The 8933-nt window shown below is 44.3% G+C and overlaps 1 pseudogene; it reads right to left on the bottom strand.

The window, feature by feature from the left end:
• Positions 1-2083: 2083 nt before the first annotated feature.
• Positions 2084-6273, bottom strand: LOC102013930 (annotated as a pseudogene).
• Positions 6274-8933: the final 2660 nt, after the last annotated feature.

Raw genomic sequence — 8933 nt, 5'->3', positions numbered from 1 at the left:
CATTTATTTGCCATTTGTATTTCTTCATCTGAGAAGTGTGTATTCATCTCAGATGCCCATTTTTTGGATTGGGTCTTTGAATTTGGGGGCCTGATTTTTAAAAAATTCTTTCTATGTTCTAGATAGAAGTCCTTTGTCTGAGGGACAGTTGGCTAAAATTTTTTCCTAATTGTGAGTTTTCTTTTTACTCTGTTGGTGATTTCTCTTGATGTGCAAAAACGTTTTAATAAGATGAGATCCCAGTTATTGATTCTTTGAAGAATTTGCTATGCAGTTTGGTTTTTGTTCATGAACTCTGTCTATCCCTATGTCTTCAAGATTTCTATCTGCATAAGGGGCATATACTTGTAAAGTCTCTCCCAAAGTCAGCTTGTCAGTATCTTTTTCCAGGATGGTGGTGGCAGCTGTGGCCCATAGTCCAGGAGGCCAACCTGCTGTCAGTAAGTCTAGCTTCTTGAACAGGTATGTCACAGGGTGATGCCAAGGTCCTACAGTCTGTCAGGATGCCTCAAGCTATACCTTCCTTCTCATGTACAGACAATTAAAAAGGCTTGGTGATATCCTGGAGGGCCAATGTCAGGGTACTCAGTAACTCCTCCTTGAGAGTGTTGAAGACTAGTTGGCACTTAGGGCTCTAGTCTAATGGAGGACTATTTTCACCTTTAATCACCTCATACAAGGACCTAGCAATGACTGTAAAATTAGGAATCTAGAGGAGGTGGTGACATACTGTTCCCAGAAACTCCCTAATGTCCTTTTTGATTTTGGCCCCTGAAGGTCTCAGATAGCCTGGGTTTGGGCTGTTGACATCATTTAAGTTCCATCTTTAAGTATACTGTTTGGGTCAATTCAACTTTTACAAAGTGAAATTTGCCTGCAGAAAATTGGTTAAAACCTTTTTCTTAAACAAGAATATAATGCTTTACCACTTACAAATCTTTCGCATACATCCTCATTTGACTCTCACAACAACCCTGTGAGGTAAGTAGCACAGATGTTCTTCTTATTTAACAGATGAAGGAAGTAAATCTCAGAGTGGTTAAAGTCCTACAGTTCTACAGTGCCCAAAGTTCTACAGTTAGTAAATCATTTGTATTAATATCAGTCTTTGGCCTAAAAGTTCAGCACTCAGCCTCCCCTCATATATGCTCACCTACTTCACAAGGATAATGAAGGTGAAATGAATTCAAAACTAGAAAAATATTTTGAGGGAAAAAAACACTATATAATTATACCCATAAACTATAATTGTCCATGATAAAAGGCTCAGTCCCCTTCTCATCCCAGCTTGTGCATGATCCCAGAATATTATATTACCTCTGTTCTAAGCAACTAGGTAAGGCAGGTTAACAGTATGATCCTGTTTAAAGTTATATAAATCACAATCAGGGTAACTGCATTAATTAAGCAAAATGAACAACATGCAAAGGCCAATGAGCAACTAGGACCCACTAAAGTACACAGGAGCGCAAGGCAAAATTATCAGATAGGGCATGATTGCATAGAAGAAAAAAGTGGTGTTGGAGTTCAAACTGGCACACACGTAGTTATCGAAGGCAAAGTGGTAGCAAAGAGGAGTTACTTGTTCTGCATGATATAAACAAGAGCAGAAAATTCATGGGAACCCATGCAAAAGTACTGTATGTCACAGAGATTTCTCCGGTTGCCTATAGGGAATATAAACTCTTATCTTCATCATAAAGCATGATTGTACCTGTGCTCATATCCTGAGCTAAACGAAGAAACAGCTCCAAGCTAACCATCCTTGGGTAAAATACAACCAGTACTATTACTCCTAATCAGACTAATAAATGGAATGTCTTTTAAGATAATGTTTTAGATAGCTGCTTAGGTTTTCTTCAGGATTTACTTTGGATTCTCCTGCTTTAAGGCCCAAAGAAAGTTATATTGAGTTTTTATTGGTGATTCTAAGTATAGGTGTTTACAACATTTAAAGTGTGAGAGGTGAGTTTAACATATTAAAAGTTTTATAACGTCTATTCAGAAAAGATTATATGCTGTACAAACTATTCCAGTCATACAAAACCATTTTTCAGTGTCCTTTCAACTGAGAAGAATCCTATTAAGCACGCTTCTCCTCCTGAGGTGGTTCACACTGAGCAAGATTTGCTGTCAGTTTTTTATTTCCTTCGATAGTAGCTTCACATTTCTCTTTCATTTCTGCCAATTCTAGGCGAAGCAGCTCAATTTCTGGTTTTTCTGGGGTAGCAGCTCCTAAGTGGTCCTTTAAAAAACTCAAATCACTATTAAGTTTCCCTGGTTCTTCCTATAAGGCTGCCAACACCTTGGTCAATGTGTCCAGCACCCCCGACTTCCCCAAGCACCTCTGGAACTGCTTGTGCTTTGAGTCAGTGGCTTTGTAATGGGCCCTAGTGACAGGGACAGTGGTGTAGCTGGTGTTGGAGACCTGGTTAAAACCTTTTTGTCCTATAAACAAGGTGCTTTGTAATTGAAGATTATATAGACAAATGTAAATATTTATAATTTAAAGATTTTCTCTCTGGTTTTACTCACTTTTTTTAGTTTTTTCATCTATGAAAAATACTATCAACCCTTTTTTATCCTTGAAGTCTGATGCCAGTTAATAAACAATTGGGATGGGGCTCAAACAATAAATCTGAACTTGGAATTCCCAATGCCCTGAATTACCATACACTCCTAGGATGTTTAGGCATATTATTCACAGGAAAATCATTTTAAACATTCAAGGGTAGCCAGTTCAATAACTACAATAAGATAGAAAAGAGCAAAAGCAACCTTTTCCAGAACTCCCCAACCCTCTGGGAACACAGTTCAAAGTACAACAGCAAAAAGCAAGACTAATGGGAGGAAAAAGACTAAGAATTCAACAGAATAACAGTACACTGAGACCACAGATATTCCAGTGTACGATGTCATTTCAATCTTCAGCTGTGTGCTGACTCATCAGCTTCCAGGGATGATGAGAGCAGGGTTTTGAGTGCATTGTCTCTTAGGGATAGTCTTCAGGGGAGCCAACTCGTTGGAGTAGACCTTCCAGCAGTTGTCAGGATGAGCCCTCTTGATTCTGGAGTGATGAATCCAAGGATGGATCTCTGCTACCTTCACTGTGGTGGGAGTAGTCAAAATTATTAAATAGGGGCCCCTCTACCTAGGAGATAATGGATCCTTTTTCCAATCTTTAACCCAGATCATGTCACCTGGGTTATAGGTATGAGCAGGGGTATCAGTGGGAAGGGGTGGCCTTTTCTGCTACATTTTTATGTATCTGGGAGAAAGTTTTTCCTAGCTGAATAAGCTGTTCCTATAAGGTGATATTTCCCAATTGATGTAGGTCTCCCTGGAAACCCTTTATTGGAGGCAGGGGTCTCCCAACCAGGACTTCAAGAAGGGTGTAGCCAGTGGGCCCAAGTGATGTCCTGACCTTTAAGAGGCCTAGGGTAGTAAATCTATCCATGGGTCCTGAGTCTTCTCGTAATATTTAGTCAGTATTGCCTTTAGAGCTTGGTTCATCCATTCCACCTTACCAGAGCTTTGGGGCCTATAGACAGTGTGAAGATTGCATTTAATTTTTAGTTCTTTAGCCATCTTCTGGGTCACTTCTGCTACAAATGAAGGCCCATTGTTACTGCCTACAGTCAGGGGCTGCCGATATCTTGGAATAATTTCTCTTAACACCTTGCATACTTCAAAGGGTTTTTCAGTTTTAGTGCGGAATGCCTCTGGTCATCCAGAATAAATATAAACAAGGACAAATAAGTACTTGTATCCTTGACATGGTTTACTTTCAGAAGAGTCTACTTGGAAGTCCTCAAAAGGAGAGAGTCCTGTATGTTGAATTCCAGGTGGTGGTCATGGGCCCATTGAGGCCTCAGTCCTTGGACAAGTTTGGCATCTTTGGTTGATGGCTGCATAGACTGATGTCAATTTTGGGGTATAATAGTAATGGCTCAGAAGCTGGGTCATAGCTGTCTTACCTCCATGGGTGATGTCATGAGGACATTTTACCAAGAAGTAGGCTGATCCCTTTGGTACGATCATTCAACCATCTGGTGGAGTCCAGACTCCTTTTGGATCTAGTTGCCCCTTCCTATTATGCCCATTTTATTTCTTTAGTGTAATGAAGAGGTCCCTTCTAGAGTACCATAACAGTTTTTGGTGGGCTCTCATGTAATGCTTTTAAGTTTTGAACTAAATCGTTGTCTCCCCATGTTGAGCCTTCTACAGCCATCTTGGTAGCTTCAGCTTCCTTCTGGTTCCCAAGGGTAATGATGTCTTTTACTTTTTGATGTACCTTGCACTGTATGACAGCTACCTTTTTGGGTTTCCATATGCAGCTAGAAGCTGCAGGGCATCATCTTTACTTTTAATTGTTTTCCTTTGGCCATCAAAAGGCAACACTCCTTGTATAGCATCCTGTTAACATGAATTGTAGCAAAGGCATATCTGGAATCTGTGTATATATTTACCTTTTTATCTTTTGCCCAGTTGACAGCTTGTACAAGTGCCCAGAGTTTGGCTCTTTGAGCAGACCAATTGTGGGGAAGAGGCCCCACTAGAAGCAATTCCTCACTGGTAACAATGGCATAGCCAGCCCTAAGTTGTCCATTTTTAACAGAGCTACTTCCATCCACGAAGAGGGTGTATTTAGCGTCTGTCAAAGGCTCTGTTGTAAAATGAGGCTGACTAGCAATATAGCTCATTTGTCAGCACGAGGTGGTCGTGGTCAGGCTGTTCAAGCTCTGTGAGCAAATACGTGGCAGGGTTTAGAGCTTTAACTGGGTAGAAAGTGATTTGGGGATTTCCAACAAGCAGTTCCTGATACAGGCGATGTGGCTGTTTGAAATCCAATGGTGTCCCTGTCTGTTGAGGAGCTGAAGAACAGCGGGAGGCACCTGAACTGTCAGGTTCTGTCCCAAAGTCAACTTGTCTGCCTCCTTAACCAAGAGGGTGGTTGCAGCAAGTGCCCACAAACAAGGCGGCCATACTTTTGACGTTGAGTCCACAGTCTTAAACAGGTAAGCGATTGGCCTTTTCCAGGGTCCCACCATTTGAGTTAGCACTCCTGAAGCCTTTCACCAATAACAGGTTAAAAGGGCGGGTCACATCTGGGATTCCTAAGGCCAGGGCTGAGGCTAAAGCCCTTTTGATCTGTTTGAAAGCTTCAGTTTCTTCTACAGTCCAATTAATCATCTCTCTCTCCCTCTCTCTCTCTCTCTCTCTCTGTCTCTCTGTCTCTCTCTCTCTTTCTCTGTCTTTCTCGCTCCCAGGTTTCTTTAACATATCATAGAGTGGCCTTGCCTTTTCAGCAAACCCAGACATCCATATCTTACAAAATACGGCTGCTCCCAGGAATTCTGTAAATTCTCTTTTGCAATCAGGCTGTGGAATGAAGCAGATGATTCTTTTCTCTCTGGACCTAAGCTCTGAAGCCCCTGTTTTAAATCAAATCCTAAATACCTGACTTGTTTACAGATGTGAGCCTTTTTCCAAGAGAGCTTATAGCCTAATGTGGCCAGCAGGTGGCAGAGGAGGGTTTTAGTTCCCACCCAACGATTTTGTTTTGTAGGACCTCTTGTTAGAATGTCAACATACTGCAGGACTATACAGTTATGTTTTCCATGGGAGAACTTGGCCAGGTCTGCCGCCAGAGCTTCCCTAAACAGGATGGGAAAATTGTTAAACCTTGAGGTAAATGAGTCGAAGTAAACTGCCTCTTTTGCCCTGTGTGAGAGTCCTCCCATCCAAAGGCAAATAAAGGTTGGCTGGTGGGGGCCACTCACAAGCAGAAAAACCGTCTTTTAAGTCTAAACAGGTGAACTAGGCAGCATCAGGAGGGAACAGGCTCAGGAGAGTGTATGGGTTTGGGACTATTGGATGTAAGGTCATAGTTGTTGCTCTGGCAACATGAAGATCTTGCATGGGGTAAAAGTCACTATTTGATTTGTTTACTGGGAGCAAGGGAATGTTCTATGGTGACTGACAGTCTGTTAGAATCCCTGTCTGCTTTAATCTGGAGATATGGGGTAGGATTCCTAGGCGAGCTTCTTGTGACATTTGGTATCGTTTGACAGCAACAGGAGGGGTGTTTGGCTTAAGCTCCATTATCAGAGAGGCGTAGTTTCTGGCTGGTCCCAGTGGTGAGTCTTCCACCCATACATCGGGAAATATGCTTTTTAGAACCTCGGGTTTACAGTCTTTGTCCTTTTCTGATTGATATATTCGCCATTCTTTTCGGGGCACAGTCAATGCCAATATCACATCTGGAGTCATGGGTTAAGTGTAAGAGATGCTGGCTGGTTTGGGGCAAAGGAAATAGTTTTCTCCCGACTTTGAGAGGATGTCCCATCCCAAGAGAGGAATAGGGCATTCAGGCATGTACAAGAATTCATGATTGATGAAATGTCCACCAGTCTCACAGGTTCTGCACTGGCAAGACGTTTACTCAGTGGGGATTTCCATGGCACCAACTATTTGTGTCCTCCAGGAGGGCAAAGTAGCAATGGGCCGAGTTACAATAGAATGATCTGCCCCACTGTGCACCATGAAAGTCATTGGTTTGCCCCCAGGTTTTTTTGGTGACCATGGGCTCTTGGGGGCCTAGATTCAACTTCACAAAGCCTGGTTGGTCCTATGTATTATTGTCCATAAGTGGGAACAGGGATTCTGGCTGTGGCATGTTTGATTCCCCAGAAGCTTTTTGATCCCTCAGGCAGAGAAGGCATTTGTCTTTTCAATGTCCCAGTTGTTTACATCAACACATTGGTTTGGAGCTAAAACATAGGGTTAACTGCATGTTTTTAATTGGGGACCCTGTGGGATTTTGTTATTATCTTTGCACAGTCACAGGCTGATTCACCTGGGGCTTTTCTGGGTGCAGTTTTCCCAAGATAGCAGCCAGGAGAGCCATCTGGTAACATTTTTGTCCTCTTTTTTCTTCTCTCTCCCAGTTTATAAAAACTTTTGGGCTATTTGAAGCAGCTGGGAGGCAGTCATTGATTTTCTCAATTTTCCTGTGGATGTCAGAGGCACACTGTGTCACAAAGACTGAATTTATCATCGGCTGATTCTCTGGAGCCTCAGGGTCTAATGGGGAATAAGTTTCGTAGGCTTCACACAATCTTTCATAAAACATAGCAGGACTTTCATTAAGTGCTTGGGTAATTTCAGCAGTCTTGGACATGTTGATGGGCTTTTTCCCCCCTCTTTTATCCCTACCAGAAGAAACTCAAGATACAGTTTCAAAGCATCAAAGCCCTCTGCCATATTGAAGTCCCAGTCTGGACAGGTGGGAGGGAAAGCTGTGTTTACCCAAGCAACAGGGTCAGCTGCAGAGTCTTGGATTCTAGTCTTTATCCAGGTGCATCCTCCCTCATAAATATGAGTTCACTCTGCAGTGCTGAAAAGCATCAGAAGGATTTGTTGGCAGTCTTCTCAGGTGGGCTGATGCATCTGAAAGATCAAAGTCAGGAGACTGAGCATGGTCTGGGGCTTTTCTAAGTAGGAGTCAGGGTGATGTTTCCAGTTAAGGAGGTCAGTAGAACTTAAAGGCTGGTAGTATAAAGCAGGTTGCTGATTTGGTCCCCTTTGGTCACCAAAATATCTCCAGAGAGGCATCTAAAGATGTGCTGACTGAAGTTGACAACAGAAAGGGCTCTGCTCTGGGAACTCTTAGGGCTCGAGCTGTGCTGGGGATGCTGTGGGTGATGAAGACTGAACTACCTGTGCTGGGAGTGGTGTGGATGGTAGAGACTGAGCTGTCTGCTATGTGGAAAGTGCAGATGACAGAAACAAAACAGGCGGAAGTACAGGGCTGCAGATGGCAGGGACAGAGCTGTAGAGTCTGGGAGAGCAGCTGGTGGTGAACTGGGTGGCAGCATCGAGGGTGGTGCACTTGGGGACAGCAATGTAGTGTTGGGCCAAGGGCCTGGGTGGCTGGCTAGTGGCTGGCTGGGAACCACTCCTGGGGTCAGACTCGTGACAGAGGACAAGTCTCACCACAGAGTACTGGTCAACCCTGGCAGACCCACAACAAAGGACAAGTCCCACCACAGGCCACTAGCCAACCCCAGTGGACCTGCAACTAAGGACAAGTCCCACCATGGACTACTGGTCAACCCAGCAGATGGAGATGGAGGACAAGTCCCACAACAGACCACACTGGTTGACACTGGAGGACCTTTGACTGAGGAGAACTACCACTGTGGACTGCTGGTCAACCACAGCAGACACACCACAGAGAGCAAGTCCCCCACTGAACCACTGGTTGACACTGGGGGATCCACTACAGAGGACAAGTCCTGGGGAAGACTGTTGGTTGACCCTGGTGAACTGCAGTGGAGGACAAGTCCCAGCACAGACTTGTCAAACCTGGTAGACCCACAATGGAGGACAAGTCCTGCCATGAACCACTGGTCAACCCCAGCAGACCCAAGATGGAGGACAGGCTTTGGTACAGACTGCTGTTTAACCTATCAGACTCTTAAGGGAGGACGAGTCCCACCAGTGACTACAGTTTAACCCCAGTGGATGTGCGACCAAGGACAAGTCCCACCAGAGACTGCTGGCTGGCCCTGGCAGACCCACGACAGAGCACAAGTCTGCATGGACTGCTGCTCAAATCTGGCAGACCCTTGTGTGGACTGGTAGTCAACCCAGGTAGACCCACAATGGAGGACAAGTCCTACTGCAGACTACTGGTGGAACCCAGCCAACCTGTGATGGAGGACAAGTCTCACCGTGGACCTCTGGTCAACCCTAGTGGATCTGCAATGGAGGTAAAGACCCAGCATGGACTGCTAGTCAAACTTGGTGGACCCATGATGGAGGACAAGTCCCCCTTCAAACTGCTGGTCAACACTGGGAACCCGCAGCGGAGGACAGGTCCCACTGCAGACTGCTGTTTGACTCCAGCAGACCCATGACAAAGGACA

Source organism: Chinchilla lanigera, unplaced genomic scaffold, assembly GCF_000276665.1.
Source record: "Chinchilla lanigera isolate Chin_1 unplaced genomic scaffold, ChiLan1.0 scaffold00014, whole genome shotgun sequence".
Classification (NCBI taxonomy): Eukaryota; Metazoa; Chordata; class Mammalia; order Rodentia; family Chinchillidae; genus Chinchilla; species Chinchilla lanigera.
This window is presented reverse-complemented; position numbering and strand designations above follow the sequence as displayed.